A 19,413-nucleotide genomic window follows, 5' to 3' on the forward strand; every position below is an offset into this window, starting at 1 on the left:
AACCGTGTCCAGAATTGTCTGGCCGATTCCCTTGGCTGCTGGGTTATGTGGCTCAAGTCATCAGCATCCGGTGGCCGCAATAAGTGCCCTGGAAGTTGTCAAGAAATGTATCCTCCAAATCCTCCCAACTGCCAATGGAATCTGCTGGCAAGCTATTCAGCCAATGCCGAGCTGGTCCTTTGAGTTTTAGTGGGAGGTACTTGATGGCATGTAGATCGTCACCGCGAGCCATGTGGATGTGAAGGAGGAAATCCTCAATCCATACAGCGGGATCTGTTGTGCCATCGTATGATTTGATATTTACGGGTTTGAAACCCTTCAGGAATTCATGAGTCATAACTTCATCAGTGAACCATAGGGGGTGTGCGGCGCCTCTGTGCCGGGCTATATCCCGTCGTAGTTCATATGAGTCTTGTCTGCTGTATTCGGCCCGGCCGGATTTACTCTTGGTGTATCCGACGCGACGATCATCATCCCGTGTGGGCGCACGTGCGTATGTCCCATATATTGACCTTGCGAGTTTTGCCTTACTGTCCAAGATGTCTCGCACGTCCTCTGTGTTGCCCGAGGCCTTAGTATTTTTGACTGAGTGGCGACGGGGTGCGGTCTAAACTTTATGCTGAAACGCCTCTCTAGCTCGGCCGCATAGTGGCCAGTCAGCCACATCGTATACTGGTGAATGAGGTTTCAATGCTTCCTCCTCGAAGTGAGGTAGCAACCTGCATTTTGGGTAATTCTTGGACAGGCGCTCGAGTTCATGTTCCTTGGCCGCAAGGACTTCGGTCCATTTGTCTACTAGCAGGTCTTGGTTAGCTTGAAGCTGTTGTTGTTTCTTCTTTAGGCTATTTGCCATGGCCATAAGCCAGAGCTTGAAGAGCTCTTGGTCAACGGGGTCCTCAGGCACGATAAACTCGTCGTCGCCGAGGCTCACCTCGTCTTCGGAGAGAGGCATGTAATTGTCCTCCTCCGGTTCTCCATCTGCTCCCTACTCTGGAGGGCTAGCTTATTCGTCCTCTAGCTATACACCGTGCTGGAGGGGATTGTTGTTGTCTTCGGCGCTATCCGGAGTGTTATTATCTCCTGTGCCGGTATCACTGCTTTTACTTTGGCGGGACTTAGAGCGGCGCCGCTGATGTTGGCGCTAGGGTTGCTTCTTGGGGGGGTCATCCTCCGCTGTCTTGTCGCCATTGGCTTCTTTGGGGGTGTCCACCATGTAGATATCATATGATAAGGTGGCGGTCCAGTGCCCCGAGGGCGGTGGATCCTGTTCTTCTCCGGCTTCGTCATCCATACCATCGAAGTCTTTGGAGCGGAAGTCGAGCATGTCAGTTAAGTCGTCCACAGTGGCTACTAAGTGGGTGGTGGGTGGGCGGCGAATTTCTTCGTCGTCCGCATCCCATTCTAGCCGGACATAGTTCGGCCAAGGTTCTCCTGATAAGAAGAGAGGCCTTAATGAATTGAGCACATTCCCGAAGGGTGAGTGCTGAAAGATGTCTGCGGAGGTGAACTCCATGATCGGCGCCAAGTCGGACTCGACGAGTACGGATATGAGCGGCTGGGAGTCCATGGCCGGAGATGAATCCAGTGGTTAGGTGACACGGCTCTCGTAAGGGGTGAAGTCAGTATCTGGCTCTATCGCCACTGAGATTGCGGCTTCCATGGTGGGGTCCATCCCTCCGCTCTCGGATGGCACAACTTGCTCTGGATTGATGGACGGAGCAGCTGTGGATGCGATCTCCCGAACACTGTCCGACGGCTGAGTTACGTCATGCTCGTCAAGACTATATGGGGCGTCTGACATGGGCTCGAATCCGTCGAAGATCAAGCCTCCGCGGATGTCGGCCGTGTAGTTCAAGTTTCCAAATCTGACCTGATGGCCAGGGGCGTAGCTCTCAATCTGCTCCAGATGGCCAAGCGAATTGGCCCGCAGTGCAAAGCCGCCGAATATGAAGATCTGTCCGGGGAGGAAAGCCTCACCCTGGACCGCATCGCTAGCGATGATCGAAGGAGCCATCAAGCTTTATGGTGACGACACAGTGGAACTCTCAATGAAAGCACCAATGTCAGTGTCAAAACCGACGGATCTCGGGTAGGGGGTCCCGAACTGTGCGTCTAAGGCAGATGGTAACAGGAGGCAGGGGACACGATGTTTACCCAGGTCCGGGCCCTCTTGATGAAGGTAATACCCTACGTCCTGCTTGATTGTTCTTGATGATATGAGTATTACAAGAGTTGATCTACTACGAGATCAGAGAGGCTAAACCCTAGAAGCTAGCCTATGGTATGACTGTATCTTGTCCTACGGACTAAAACCCTCCGGTTTATATAGACACCGGAGGGGGCTAGGGTTACATAAGGTCGATTACAAAGGAGGAGATATACATATCCGTATTGCCTAGCTTGCCTTCCACACCAAGTAAAGTCCCATCCGGACACGAGACGAAGTCTTCAATCTTGTATCTTCATAGTCCAATAGTCCGGCTGTCCGGAGACCCCCTAATCCAGGGTTCCCTCAATTATCTTTCGGCCTTCTCAGGGCCCATTGATTCTTGGGCTCATTTGCATCATTTGGTTACATACGGCCCGTTACTATCATTTTCTGCTTGTGTGCCAAATTCAGCCCGTCGTTACAGTTGGCCCGTTTGCGGACTGTTAATACGTTGGGCCGTTTTCATGTCAAAAAAACCCGTTGGGCTGTTTTCATAGAGTTATCAAATACGGCCTATTAACGGCCCGTTATGGTCCACGAATAGTATGACCCATGATTGGTGAAATGATGATACGCCCTGTAGAAGGCCCATGGATCCTACGGCCCGTATGAGGCCCATGGATAGTATGGCCTGTAGAAGGCCCATGGATCGTATGACCCGTAGAAGGCCCATGGACCCTAAGGCCCGTATAGAAGGCCGATGGATCCTACGGCCGGACGAAGGCCCATGGATCATACGGCCTGCAGGGCGCCCATGGTTACAACAGTTTGTGTGTTGCCATGATTATTTTGGCCTAGTTACCAAAAATAGGCTATTGTGGCCACTAGAAAAAAACAGAAAAAGAACTGCAGTGACTAGAAGCAAACAACTAAACATGACAATAAGGAAATAAATAAGCAAACAATTAACACTAGCCTATTACCTCTATTACACATATTACATCCATTGGGCATCAAAGTTCGCCACCAGTGCAAATATAGGGAACAAAGCAGCACATTACATACATTGGCCGTCAAAATTGGCCACCAGTGAAAATAAATGCGGCAGCAAAACAAGAGCATAACGGAAACAACTTCAGAAGAGCTCAAGAAACGTTATCCTGGGCATCCACCATGCTGGCAATAAGCTTAGCAAGCTGATTAGCTTTGTCCTGTTTGGCGCTAAAATCCTCCAACGCTTGCTGTTCCACCAGAAAGTATGCATCTGAATGCTCCAGGGACTTCCGCAGTCCTTCCGCTTCTTGTCGCAGCACAACTGATCGATGTCTTTCAGCTTGTAGTTGAGACTCAAGAAACCAAACTGATTTAGACAGTGAGTTTGAATAGCTTGTGCAAGCGGTAGTGGCCAGTAACTCGAACACTAAACCAATACAAGACTTTGGGGTTGTCTCGCTGTCTTCAAGGTAGTCTTCCTTAGCTGTTTTATCAGCTTTGTTAGAGACCAACAAGGATGTGTCACTATCCTGAACCTTATCTGCATTACTTCCTTTACCATTGCTTAATAAGGCACTCTTCCCCAATATTCTGTCAGCATTCTAAAAGAAGAAACAAGCAGACACATAACAAGTTTAGCATGTACTAGTATATGAAACTCATTTCGGTGAACCAGTTCATTAGTAAGCTGGACAGGATTAAACGACCAAGTCCTCTATTGCCAAGTACTAGTACATAATAAAAGCATTAAACAAACATATATCTATGTCCTATGGTCACTGCATTGTCTTGCCAAATCAAAATAGAGACACGGCTCAAATCATATCAGTTCAAGACAAAGCAGCAGTGAAAGAATACAAAGCGTGGGAAACTACACAGCACAACAAGATTTCAGATGGGTACCACGGGTCTACATGTACAACAACACTATTGGCTCTGTTGTGATGCTAGTAATGTGCATGTTATGAAAGTCAACCGTATACACAATTGAAATTGAAATCAGCAGAGCTATTGATAAGAGCAAACTTGTTAAAGAAACATGCGTGAACATACCTTCTATGCCATTGGAGTTTCGATTGGATCCTTCAATTTAAAAATAAGTTTGTATGAGTAAGTACAGTGGTACAAGAGCAAAGCAATCATAGTTAAAAAAGGCGCGCCTAAGCGAGCGCTTAAGCGCATCTAGGCTCTAGGCGTTGGCAAAACGCATTGCGCATAACTATGCATAATCTATGCATAACTGCACATAAGCATGCGCTTTGGTTAGTAAAGCGCAAGGCGGTGGCAAAACGCACAATTAACGCCTAGCGCTTTCTTGAACTATGATAGCAATGGAATCTTAAATTAGAGCAGTTGTTCTTCAGGTTTAGGCACTTGTTCTACATGAACAGAGTACAGTAAGACGCAAGAATGTAATACTTAAAATAGAAAATGAGCTCATAGACCTTACCACATTCTTGGTTCGGGACCGGTACAGAACAAGGCGTTCCTAGTCATTGTCCAGTAAATGTGTCTTAGGAGAACGTAAGGGAATTTGATGAGTTTCTTTGCCGGTGAAGTACATTTTCTTCAGGTAATTCCGATACTGCCACCAAGCATTCTTGAAGATAGCATAGGTATTAGCAAAGGTTACCTCATCCTGAGTTTCCAAATCGGTCCTTCTCTATAGAGAAAAATGGGAAAATTTGTTGTATTATAACCATCATGGAGGTAGGATGTATGGGACGAAGCAAAGTAATTGCCATGAATAACATTACTTACACATAACTCCTGGACAAACACCTGCAACTGGCATTTTCCTTCATCTTTAGTATAATATTTCCAAGATGGGAAGATACACACATACGATTTAACAACATCAAATGCGATAGATGCTAAACTACGACTAGATGGTTGTGCTTCCTGCACAGGAATAGGCGTACTAACTGGTGGAGTTGGGATTCGCCGTGATAGTACTGGCCCTTTGGGCACTGGAGCTGCCTTACTAACTGCTCTTGTTTGGGAGCTCTGTGGTGGAGATGGTGCTATGTCAACAGGAACTGGGTTACTATCGGCTGGGGTTGGGGTAAGATTGGGTGAAGCTGGTTCTCTGTCCATCGCAGTAGGGGTACAATCTGCAAGAGTTTGGGTTATGTGTGGTAGGGCTGGTTCTTGTGCATGTACAACCTGGGTGCTATCTCCACCAAGAGGTAGCATTGTTTTATTTGAAGACCGTGTTTTTAGTCCGCTAGATACTGGCATCACCCGCTCCAATTCAAATGGCTGATAAACAGGAAACATAGTTGAATGTACATACATTGTATGAGAGACAGATGCAATAGATAGTGTGCAAAAAAGAGGGCATGAAATAGTTGACTTGTATATTGTTTAACTAAAATGGATAGCATGACATAATTTCACATATATGATGTCTATCTAAACTGGATAGCATAGCATAACATAATTCAAGGATATGATGAATAACTAAACATGATCGCATGACATAATTCACCTACATGTTATCTATGTAATCAGGATGACATCATTTAATTCACATATGTGATTTATATGCTAAACAAATGGCATTCGATATGATGTCTGAACTAAGAACATGGTGTTGAATATTGTGTATATGATGTCTAAACTATGCAATGCAAGACACCGTATGCATGATATGAGCAGTATAACCGTGCCAAGTTAGAGCATACACCTCAGTGGGGGAATAGGATTGGTCATCTGTCTCTGAATCCATCTCTGAGGAGCTATCGGGACCCAGCAAGAGATCTGCTTCGACAGGTAGCACTGTCTGCTCTGAAGGCCTTGTTTTCACTCCATATTTTTCCATCTCCCACCCAAATGGCCGATTCACAGGAAGAGTAGTTTAATGTACAAACATTGTCGACAAATGGAAATGTAATGAAGAAAAGGATGGGCAAGATATCATTCAAATATATGATGCCTCGTTAAACAGGATGGCATTGCACATTTCACATATATTATGGCTGGCTAAAAGACATGAGACTACATAATTCCCATATATGATATAGAAACTAAACAGGGGGCATTACAGAACATGTCTAAACTAAGCAGATGACATATATGATGTCAAAAGTAGGCACTTCAAGGCAACATATGCATGATATGACTAACATCATCATGCCAAGGTAGAGCAAACACCTTGGGGGGTAAATAGGAGTGGTCATCGGCGTCTGAATCCGCCTCAGAGCAGATATCCCTCTGGATTACAATCTGGAGAGGGGTGGGGAGGGTTTGCCATTGAACCCACCATGGAGCAATGTCTGCATGACATTGTATTGCCGCGCAAAACTCTTCTCTTTCTCTCTACATGTTCAGCATGACTGTGTACAATATCTGACATGCATAAGAAAAAAAATATGGTGAGATTATGTAAGGCGAGCATGCATATATTTAGAGTGATGGTAACAACCAGTGGATCGACGTTTTTCTGTTGAACCAAAATAGCCCTAATGGATCGACGTGAATGTATAGTAATAAGTGATGCAACAAGTGTACAACCTCTTTGACGTAGCCGTGTCGACCTCAGCATCATTGGGTTGGTCGCAGAAGCAGTTGAGGTAAAGGTGGCTGTCGGAGGTGTGGAGGAAGATCTGAGGAATCTTTAGACGGCGTCTAGGGCACTGCTCTATTGTGATGGATCCTTCTGTCGTTGGAGCAGCTCCGGTGAGCTGTAAGACGTCAAGGCTGAAGTAGCACAAGACAGACATCATCAATCTCAAGTGGGATTCTAATAGCATCTCCAATAGATGATCTAAAATGGATGTAAAATTAACATCACCAAAAACCACCTGACTACAACAGATGAGGTAAAAACTGTTACTCTGAACTTAACTGTCGAAACTGAACTTTACTATGGAATCTGAATGCTACTGTCGAAACTGAATGCAATGGTAGAAGAGAGGCACTTGACATGTAGTTTAGGGAGGGCCTGCAGTTCATCTTCAACCTGCACCCCCCTGAGCCGCCATCCACCACCGGCCGAACCGCCGGCCCCAGCGCCGCCTCGCCGCCCTGAAACAACTCACCACCACCGCCCCGGCCAGCCCTCTAGGGCCCCCGCCCCCACCCTGAATCCTAAGATAGATAGTGGGGTACCTCTCTGGTGAGCCCCCGTCCCCGCTTTGGGTGGTTCTTCCTTAACTCCGGCGAGCCCCCCCAACCCCTGAAAATCGACTAACCCAAAAGTCGATTCAGTCGACTGAACTGTGGGTTAATCGGAGCAGAGCAGCAGCACGAGCAAGGGGGAGAGCAGCAGCAGCTGCTGGGCGAGCGAGCGATCGAGCGAGAGCCGGAGCAGCAGCAGAAGCAGCAGCGCAAGCGAGCGAGAGCCAGAGTAGCAGCAGCAGATTCGGCTGGTGTGGACGCCGCCGCTGAAGGGGCCTCGCACTGGGGAAGAGCCGTCGTGGAGATGTCGCCCGTGGCGCCGGCTTCAAGGTAGCCGCTCCATGGGGGTGCGGGATGGAGCACCGTTGGCCCCGGGAGGTCGAGTTAAGCAGAAGGTGCGATGCGATGAGTGTACAACCTCTTTGGTGGTGCCGAGTAGGCCTCGGCTTTGTCCGAGGAGTCGGTGAGGATGTTGCGGTTCCGGTGGAGCAGGTTAAGGCGGCGCTGTGGGGATGGAGCAGCCGCGATAGACGAGGCGATCGTCGGAGAAGCTCCTTGGAGGTGGAGGACGGGGCGGCTGAACCGGCGGGACGACGAGATGGACGACGGATCCTCATCCGGGGAGGTGGACGAGGGACGTCGAGCTGTTGTGGTGGCCGGCGTCGTTGGGGAAGAGGCTCCGACTGGGCAGCGGTGACGTTGCGGACGGAGGGGGTGGTGTTTCACGGCTGGAGCGGAGAGGTTATGGCGGCTTGGGATTTCGAATGGCGAAAGGGGGGCGATGGGAGGGGGTGAAGCATGACTTAGGGATGCGCTTGTCCAAAATGTAGGGTGTGTTACAAAAGTACCCCCCCCCCCACCGATTTGAACTAGCGGCCCTTTCGGCTCAGGGTTAGAAGGGGGATTTTGTGTGTCGGGATTTGGCAGCTGGAGGGAGTTTTCGCGCACGTTGTAATTTCGGGATAGCAAGGCGCGGGTTGTGAAGGCGCCAGTTTTGGGAGCATGATATCTGAATTTTCGGGATATAACAAGATGCGGGTTGATTTTTAGGGACAAGCCTAACATGTAATAATATTGTACTTGTACGTACCAAATCATTTCGCACTTCCCTCGACCAAAAAGAAAACGAAAAAAATAAAACTATTAACACAACAGAAAGAGAGAGTCTTGCCCCATTTTACTATACAAATGCTATTCAAAGCTACTCCCTCCTTCCATCTATATAGGGCCTAATGCGTTTTTCGATGATAACTTTGACCAAATATTAGAGCAATGATATATGACATGCAACTTACACAAAGCACACTGTTAAATTCGTCTGTGAAAGGTTCTTTAAATGATATAATTTTCACATTGTGCATGTCATGTACTATTAATCTTGTCCATAGTCAAAGGAGGTCTGAAAAATCTCATTACGCCCTATATAGATGGAAGGAGGGAGTATGAATCCATGTTATGTCCGATTAAATTGTTTCGCTTGCTGTATAATGCATGTAACCTACTCATACCAACATTTTAGTGCATTCCCAATGTCTACACTACCGCTGCAATTTGAACTAAATTTGATTTCGTTTCTCTATTTCAATAAGAATCTACAATCATGATTGTTGCCAACTTCAACCATCATAGTTTCCTTGCTATCCGCCAGATATAAATCGGACGGCCTATAATGCAGGATGGCAGGCACACCATCATCAACAACTCCATTTTTATAAGAGTAGGGATAAAATATATTAAATGTAGTATAACATGTTCATAAACACACCATGTGTATCACCGTTATATATATTCACACATGCGTCGGTTTGAAACACTATGATAAATTCTTCAAATATCCGAATTCGCTTTTTATAATAAAGTATATATGATCTCTATTCATCTTTTACACCCACACAACCCTCTTATCTTTGTAGCTAGTGCTAACTTTCTCTTGTGCATGCAGACGCCCGCATCCCTCTCACCCTCCCTCAGCATTCTCTAGCTCCATCGCGCAAATTCGTCTTTTCACTTTAGGTCATTCACCCACGGTATGTGTAGGCCCCCCAGCTCCTTCTTTACGGCACACATCGATCGATATGCCTCTCTAGCCAGGTGTGCCTAGCACAAACACAAGCTTCCCCTATTCTCTTGTCACCGTCCATGCCTCACTCCCACCACTCTCTTCATCGTTCTCATACTCACACACTCCTCCCCCCTCGATATAGTATGCCTCTCATACCACCTCCTACATGCATCCCTCTCTCTCTATCCTTCTCCTCGTGCCTCATTTGGTTCTAACACACACATGCATGTATACCGATCGATATCCCAACATATACCTAGATCGACTTTAACTACCCCCCCATCGATCGACGTACCTCACAAGTTATGTCTCTCCTTTCTCTAACAAAGGGCGATTGATCTTCCTATGTAGTTACATCTGCTTACCACAGCCACATCGTCCCCCCTCATCATTCGTGCATGCCTCCTGACCCGTCTCTCACACGCACGTGCACAGACAACAAGCAGCCATCTCCTCTCTTATTGATATTGTGGGTGTGCCCTCCGTTTGTCTAGCAAGTCTATCCCACCATTTGTTAGAAGCAACTCCACTACCACCCCCTCCAACACTCTAGCTCTGTCTCTCTCCCAACCTTATTCCTCTCCTGCACATATGCATGGATGTCGATCGATCTCCCTTAATACATGAGGCAGATCGATCTCCTTAATACATGAGGTAGGCCTCTCTCCTCCTCCACACATATACTAGCCGTTGTACCTCTATAGTTAATTGGGCCTCCCTCTTCCCCCACCACACACCGATAGTCGAGCACTGCAGGTAGGTATCCATGCCATAGAGACAAACTGCACATGTCCCATCTCACATTCCAGTAGGCCAGCCACTCTATATCTTTGACGTGGGCACACACAAATTCGATGGCACTCTTTATCGATCGCGTGCGCACACATACACACATCATCCCTCTCTTCGATTCTATGGACACGTCAAGCCGATGATACCTCCACTCTCTTCTCGTGGATCGCCCCCTCTACATATATGTTATATCCAGGACTCTATTTCACACACATTGCATATGTTACATTTTTTGATTGACCCCCCCCCCCCAAAAACAACTCTCAAGAACCCACACACTATATCTCTCTAGGTTTGTATCTCTCTCACACAACCCCACGTAGGTGGTGTACGTACACAAGAAGGAAATAGGTGCACCGTGCACGTACTCACGCTTCGTGCCCAGCCACACCCGCGCCGGTACACGATGGAGCTCATTTCTTTACGAAATGGCAGCCCATGTGCTAATTTGAACGCTTGTAGCGGTTGTTTACCTAGGGAGGTCATGTACCACGCGTGCACGAAACAAAGTTCGACTTGACGAGTTGCCGTGTTATTTTTAAATAAAGTTATAGCGCTCAATGGCACGTACACAGAATATAAAACGATTTTTATGGAGAAAAAGGTAGTCCACTCACTATATACAATGGAGCCTGCCTGCCTGGTTTGTCGCTCTTCAGAGTATCTCACACAAGGCTGCGGTGGCCTCTCTCTCTCTCACCATTGGTCACTGATCCGGCCGCATCCCGTCCGCCGGGGGAAAGGGAGTGCGGTGGACTCTCTCTCTCTCTCTCTCACCGTTGGCACTGATCCGACCGCATCCTGTCCGCCGGGGGAAATGGAGGAAGTGCATCGTTTCTCCATTCGACGGCGCCGAGGCAGCACGTCCCGATCTACAGTACACGTCGTTCTCTCTGACCAAGCTCCGGCGTGGCAGGGCCTACGCCACCTGCTCGCAGATTCCGCCCGCCGCCGCTCACCTAGTTACATCCCGACGACCTCCAGGTATCCCCTCCGGCCTTACTCCATTGCCCGTCTTCCCACATTGCTGCATGTGGATCTTCCATAGTTCTTTGCCCAAAACGTAGCTCGTCCAGCGTACTTTCCATATTGCATTCTCGTCCTCACACCGTTTTAGACAAACACAACCGTGTTGTTATCTTCCCTTAGGACAAGGAATATGCTTCTTTTTTGTTGTCGCATGTGTCATCAACTGTTATTGGCCAGTAATTGTTTCCTTTCTACCTCTTTTTTGCAAACAGGGCTATCCATTTCACCTCGTTGCTATTGCGACCTTTTGGTGAACTGCACAAATCACTTTTTTCTTAAGAGTGTTTTGTGCAGTTGTACTAAAATGTCACACGGGCAACGTCTCTACATTTTAGTGCGACCGCACAAAGGGAGATTGGTTTTGCTCTATCCTCCTCATCCAACTTCGAGCCTAATCTTCTCCAACTAGTTAGTCTTAAGAGAGACTGCAAAGGTGACCGGCTTCTATTTATGTGTTTATTGTTTCATCAACAGTCCTCTATTATCGTAATCACACTTAATATCTTTGGAACAGGGACACTCAGCTCTATTTTAGTGGAACTGCACAAAATGATCGGAATGTTGCATGCTCCAGACAGCTACTTCTTTCCCAACATGCCTTGTTGATTTAGGCAGAGCTGGGGGGACGTTGTTGCCAATGAAAGCATGGATCAATTTTAATTTAACACCTTCTCACAATTCTGTCTTCAGTTGTGATGTAATTATTAGCTCTGATCTGCTAATAATTGACATACATTAGCAAGGAAGTTAGTTTTTTATTGTTTCCGAAAGAGCATCGATGGCAAGACACGCGAAACAAAAGCTGAAAGCTCACACCACTTTACAATTTCATGTCGCTGGAAAATTATTTGTATAGTACGTCAATTATGTAAACAAATGATGGAAGCTTGATAGCATTGCCAGAAGCCTCTTTGTCACAACCCTAGAATTGTTTGTAATAGTTGCCTAAGAGAGCATCCATGCATCATGTCTAAATTCTGAAAGTTGAATTGAGGTTAGTTGAAAACCTTAGAAGTCACTTTAGAAATAAACAGCATTAAAAATCTTTTCAAATGAGTCCAAGGAAATGTTCCTGGTATTCTGTAAAAATATTGGCAAGAGGTAAAATCCAAACCAACATTTTTGGAGTCTCAGAAATATTTATTTTGGGCATTGGAAATTAATTCAATAACTATTTGAATTCGATATATATTTATTATATAAGAAATATATGTTCAATAATTCTGAAAATTGTTGTGTGGCTTTGGATAAGACCACTTAGCTCACACAATTATTTCCATGAAGTTTCAAATTGATTTGGTATTTATATCAAATCAAAACAAACAGCAGAAAATAGAAATCAAAAATCAAAAAAGAGAGAGGGACTTACGTGGTAGAAGCTTACCTGGCGCCCACCAACAGGCCCAGTAGCGTAGCTGGCGGCCCAACCCACCACCGCTGCCCCCTGTCGTCTTCCTCCTTGGGCAGAAGGACAGGGGCGTGTGCTCGCCGCCTGCTGGCCACGCGCAGGCCACCTCCACCCTGCCTGCTTCACTCCCCCGACGCCCTGAACATGCCACGCAACCCCCTGACCCCTCTCACTCTTCCCCATGGCCCTCCTCTCCTCTGCTCTCGCTCTCTCTTCCGAAGCCGAGCGGAGCCGTCACTGCTGCTCGTCGTTGCCGCGGCCACCGCCTCCCCCATGACCCCTCGCCGTGCCTGCGAGCTCCATCTCGACATCCCCGACCCCCTCGACGAGCCACGAGGCCTCGGATGCGCTGCAACGCTGCCACCGCAGTTGTTTCCTTCGTTGGCCACCGGAGATCGTCGCCATCGACTCGCTGCCTTCCGAGCTTCCCCGAGTCCGCTTCGACGCCTGCTGCAACCGCCGTGAGTTGCTGCTCCTCCCCCCCTCTCCGTTTTCTCGTTTGCACGCCGTAGCTGCCGCTTCGCCGATGACCGAAACCCACCGCCGCAAGAGCTTGTCACCCGTGTTGCTCCGGCGACCATTTGGTCACCCCAGCATATCCAGCAAGCTCGCCGCACACCGTAGAGCCTCTCAAGTGCTTCAGGTCGTCCGTTAGCACGCCGTAGCCTCGACTCCAAGCACGCCCGAGCCCCGGCCACCGCTATTGATGTCGTCGTCGTCGCTACCGTCCACCTCGGGCCTTCCCGAGACCACCATCGGACGCGCCGCGATACCAGCTTCCCGTAGAACTCAGCCACGCATCCATCCATTGCCGGAGTTGGCCGGAAGGGCGACTTCGCCCCGTTTGTGTGCTCGCCGGCGATTAGCCGCTGGTGACAACCACTGTTAGGGGCTAATCACCCCCTAATTAACCCCCCTTGCTCACTGACAAATGGGCCCCACGCCCTAATTAACCCAAGCTTTATTTCTGCTTAGATTATTTATAACCCTGCAGGACCCACGCGTCATCTTTGACCGTGCTGACGTGGCTGTTGACCTGGCCCCACAAGTTAGCCTCTATTCCTGCCCTGTTACACTGACGTGCGGGCCCCACAGGTCAGCTTTGACCTGGACCGTGCCCTGTTGACCTGCTAATGTCATGATGACGCAGTGCTGACGCACTAAAGTTTTCTGGAATTAAAATAAATCAGAAATGATTTATAAATTTCAGAAAAATACCCCAAACTTCTAAAAATCATAGAAATTCAACCGTAACTCAGAATGAAATAAATTATATATGAGAAATTATCAGAAAAATTCAATCTATCCATCTGTACTAGTTTCATGCATGAAAAACCAACCTAAACCTGCTGTATAGATGAAAACACATAAATGGCATTTAAAATGCTTAAGTTTGGAGTTGCATTTGAATCCTTGATTCAAATGAGCTCCATTGAACTTGTTGTTGTTTGCATTAGCACAAACAACATCACATATACATGCCATGATCATGAATCATATTGTCGCATTTGCATTGGTTGTGTTCTTCTCTATTGCCGGTGCTTGTCCCATCTCGGTAGGCATATCCCGACGATGAGTTCGATGACACCGATGAAGAGCTATAATATCTTCAAAAGTGCCAGGCAAACAAAACCCCCTTGTTCATTCCGATACAATCCTATTCTCTTCCTACTGCTCTCTTTTACTGCATTAGGACAACAACGATTCAATTGTTAAATGTTGCGGTAGTTGAACCCCTTTCCTCTGCATGACCTGTCATTGCCACAGTAAGTAGATGAAACCCACTAGCATGAGTAGGAATTGATTGAGCCCCGGTGTGCCTACTCATTCATGCTTGTTGTCATGCCTGCTACTACTTAGAGTTGAGTCGGGTCTGATTCATCGAGAATGAATTGGAACGTGGTGAACATGTCCTACCGTTGAGAGCTAAGTGTGTGAACACGATTTGGTAAAGGTAGCGGTGAGAGGCCATGTAGGAGTACATGGTGGGTTGTTCTTCCCAGGAACTGAGTTCTGTGTTTGTGATCCATGAACAGTTACTACCATACATTGGGTTCCGGTAACTCGGCCCCTCTCGGCTTATTAATCAACTCGATCTCTGTCCAGGAGTTGCAACTAGTTTCTGGTGTTTGTAGGTAGTGTTAGTAGTCTACCAAGTGGCACCCATTACAGGTGGGCTTGGGACAGACTAGGCACAGTGGCACGGTGTACCAAGTGGCACCCAGATGGTGGGCTTGGGAACCATGCGCACATCATTTGGGGCCGTGAGTAACACACCGACCGGATCTCCTTGCGGATGGAACACGAATAGGCGATAAACCTGGACGAGAGACTTGTGCGATTAGTCAGGTCGTAGCTGACTCCCTCACCAGGCTTCTGCTTGAAGGTTGCCGAGATATATGACGTGTACATGGTGGTAAGTGGCAAGAGCGTGTGTGAAGAAATACACCCCTGTAGGGTTATCATTATCTATTCGAACAGCCGGATTCCTCGGATATGGAAACTTGGACCCCTTGCATAGTTCATAAAAAAGTGAAAGTGGATACTCTAAAATGCGCAAGATAAGCGTGAGTGCTATGGATGGCGTTCTCGTAGGGAGACGGGAGCGGATCCATTGTGGTGTATTGGTATGGTGAATATGTGGACTCGTGTGCACCACCTCAAAGAGTTATTTGCAGTCGTAGTTCAGGATAGCCACCGAGTCAAAGCTGGCTTGCTGTAGTTAAACTCCACCACCCCTTTGATGATACCGATGCATATGTAGTTAGTTCTGATGTAAGTCTTGTTGGGTACATTTGTACTCACATTTTCTTAATTTATGTTTTGCAGAGAGAGTTCAGTCTCACTAGTAGTTCCGCATGGACTTCGACGTTTAGCTCGTTAGCTCAGCTATGATCTTGTACCCTTGGGAGGGTCTTGTAGATAGTCAGTCTTCTCAGCCTTTTTTCAATTGTAGATGTCTGTACTCAGACATGTTAAGCTTCTGCATGTTCCTTCACTTGTATGCTCTGAATGTTGGGTCATGAGACCCATGTTTGTATTATCTGGCTCTTCGGAGCCTAATGAATATATACTCTGAGTCGTACAGTCTTGTTGTGATGCCATGTTGTATTGCACATATTGAGCATATTGTGTGTATGATTGATATGCTTGGTATGTGTGGGATCCGACAACCTAGTTGTTTATCCTTGGTAGCCTCTCTTATGGGGAAATGTAGTCTTGTGCTTCCATGAGCCATAGTAGTCTGCTACAGCCCGGTTCACCGGAGTCCTGCAACCCATCACTACTGCTCCGGAACACTTGACTGGCCAGTATGTGATTCACTTTGTTCCTGTGTCTGTCCCTTCGGGGAAATGTCACGCGGTGGCATCCGGAGTCCTGCTAGCCTGCTATAGCCCGGGTTCCCGGAGTCCTGTTAGCCCAGTTGCTACAGCCCAAATTCACACGCTACTGACCGACATGCTCGATTTGATTCATGTATGCCTGTCCCCATAAGTTAGTGCCACTTTGGGTTCATGACTAGTCATGTCGGCCCGGGTTCTCTGTCATATGGATGCTAGCGACACTATCATATACGTGAGCCAAAAGGCGCAAACGGTCCCGGGCCATGGTAATGCGACGCCCGTGGGAATACCGTGCGTGAGGCCGAAAGTGATATGAGGTGTTACCGGCTAGATCGATGTGACTTGGAATCGAGGTCCTGACAGCTTTGGTATCAGAGCCTGACTACCTGTAGGATTACCAAGCCAAGCTGGTCGAAGTCGTGTCTAGAAATGCTTTAGTTATATAAGGGAATTGATTGTGGATGGGAACATAAGGCTCTTTTTACTCCTTTATCTTATGCCTTCTGCTCTGAGTCAACCTCTTCTTTTCTAAGGGGGTTAAGAACTAGGTTTCTCTTCTATCTCTCAGGATGACGTGTTACTAAACCGTAGTTGCCTAGGATTGTTGAGTTCAATCCTCAGTTCAGTTCCTACTACTTCCATATGTTCATAGCTGGCCTCAGAACCTTGATATTGTGATGTTGAGTGGTTATGCCACCATTTTGGCAGGATGTCTCAAATCATTTTGAGCATTTACAGCCGTTATGCTGTCCGAGTCATCCCAGGTTTCTAAATAGTCTGATGCACTTGCAAATCTTTCCTCCATGTTCCCGTTGTATTTTTGGGCCAGATTAAGCACACTAATCGGTGTGTTGAGGTACTCCATTGCCTTGACATGTATGTTGGAGTTAGTATTATGACCCTAGGTGTCCTCGAGAACCACTCGGTAATTTAGCAATGCTTTCGTATCCCCAGTGTCATGATTCTAGCCACCATTCTCGGAAGCATCCAGTGATGCCATTTAGTAGTAGGTATTCTACTCCTGGGTTCATGACCAAAGATTCGCTCTACTTACCTAGTGTTGATAGTGTTGCTCGTACCTTTAGGACATTAGTAACCTTTGTGATAGCCTTTGAGGTCCGTGGTATCTCATTCTTCCAATACCATGAACCATCATGGCAGAAGTTCCTTTGAACCAAAATATTACAACCAGGGTGCTCTTGAGGAGTACTCCATTCATGTTGTGACTCTGCCAATCCTACCCTTCCGCATGGGTTACCCGAAAGAAATGCTGAGCTTCACTCGACATACTAATCTATGCATCCACAACTCAGAAAAACATATGTTCCTTTGAGTTGTCTCTCTTTAGTTGTATTCTGACCTTTGTCTATCAATTGATAGTTAGGACTAATTGTGCGTTCGTGTTATCGATGCCTATTATTCTTGTGGTCCGTTAAGACATTCTATTCCGGATTGTCTAGGAGAAACAAACTCCAGCACCTCATCCATTTCTTGGACTGGTCAAAGTAGTTATATTTTCGCAGATCAAAATGCCAATCTAGTTTTTGCTCTGTTCTACCCCGGAGTATTACCCCCTTTCTGTCAGGATTGTCATGAGAATTGCACCATCTCTCATGAATTATTGATGCAGTGATACTTCTTGCAATCATTTTTCATTCCCCGGTTCCGTGTTGTCGCAACCGGAATGCCGACAAGTGAACCATGATGTGTGAAATCAATACTCCTAGCAATCGTCTTGCCTGGTAGTTAATGGACATTAATATCATTCTTAGCGTGTTGGTTATCAAATCACTATACTAGGATTGATCATGCTACCTTGTCCTTATTTCTGGAGCACTCTTCGATCCATGAGTTGGGATTGTGTCTATCCCTCTCTTTTTCGATCATATCGTCCTGCCCTGAAAAGCAAGATTGTTCTCGAGCTTAGAGTCATATCGGTGGTTCGTGATTTTCCGGATATCTTCATGGAAGTATCACCAGGTCATTCCCTGACCGATATGGTGAGTTCGTGATCAAGTTGGTTTACCAATAAACCACTCTTTCCCAAGAAGCTGTGTTGGATACCCTGAGCTAGTTCGTTAAGCTAAACAACAACTTGGAGAGTTGGAAGATAAAAGCTTGTCTGACTTAGTTCGTGTTAAGGGATATCTTTTGTGTGTCTGTGTGTGTTGAAGAAAGATGATATCTTCATCGATTGGTCCTCGTGATCAGTTGTTGGATCTATTGTCTTGTCCAAACTTTGATTTGGGTGTGGGCTATCCTCAAATCAAATCAGAACCAACGATGTTCGTAATGTTGTCTTACTCAAGGTTGATTCCTCGGGCATAAACCATTACATCCTTTGGTCTGACCAATGCCATCACCTTGTTCACATAGTCATGGAATTCCATCTTCATGGGAACCTGGACGAACTGTTGTTGAGCCCATCGACAACATTCTTATCTTGTCCATGATTCATGTCGAACATCTAAGTAGTATTGGAAACTTCTATAAGCATTATCTTCATGTCCCGTTCATGAAGCATATGTTCGGATGAAAGAAGTGACTTCCTCGAATACATGTGCATTTCATGCAAGTTGCCGCCGTGAATTCGAGAAAGTCAATGTTGCTTCCCTCTAGAATCATCCCAAGTCAGTCATACAAGTGTGAAGTATGCTATGGTTTGACAAGCTCGCTACCTCCATTCCATGTGCATCTCCTAGTACCCCAAGCCACTGATTGATTTGTTCAAGGATAAGAAGCTCCTTCTTAAGACCCAGGGCTTATATAAGGACTTCGATATCCTCGATGATGGTTCCCCACCTGGACTCGGTAGTCTTTTATTATAAGACTACTATGTGGTCATGCTTGTCTTGGACAACGTGTTCACAGGTATGTAGCAGAACCAGCTCATGTTTTGGAGCTCACTATCGTAGTTCATTTCCCAAGAATCTTGCAACATCGTCTCGTCAATTTGTGTTGCAACCTTTCCTTTTCAGACATGTTATCTGAAATATTCTGTTTCTAACCAGATCTGTATCTCAGGTAGATATGATGGTTGGAACATTCCCACCATTTGCATTTTGTTTCCAGCTTGCACCCCATTGTGCCAATCCTACCATGGGTTGCCCTCTCGGTAATTACTACTCAGGATTATATTCAAAGTGGGCTTACCATGGGTCCATCCATCTCCAAGGATAAGCAAAAATCACTCGCTGCATTGTCTTCAACAAGGTAGTCCACATCATCCATTCTAGTGTGAGTATGCCATCTTCTTCTGACTCCTTCAAATGATCGATTGTGATTGCCTTAGGCTGGTATAAAGAGCTTCAATGATCTTTGTATCAAAAGTAATTCTTTTTGCCACCTAAGGGGATAATTCTATGAGTCACCTTCCTTAAGGTATCACGTTACGAAATCATGGCAATTATCTCCTTGCTACTTTGAAATTCATGCTCCATCTTAGTCAAGTGTGGATTTGTAGCCTGCCAAATTGAAACCTCATCATTTGTTTCTTTCCTCCCCTCTCGATATG

The sequence above is a fragment of the Triticum dicoccoides genome, chromosome 6A (genome assembly GCF_002162155.2).
Source record: "Triticum dicoccoides isolate Atlit2015 ecotype Zavitan chromosome 6A, WEW_v2.0, whole genome shotgun sequence".
Taxonomy (NCBI): domain Eukaryota; kingdom Viridiplantae; phylum Streptophyta; class Magnoliopsida; order Poales; family Poaceae; genus Triticum; species Triticum dicoccoides.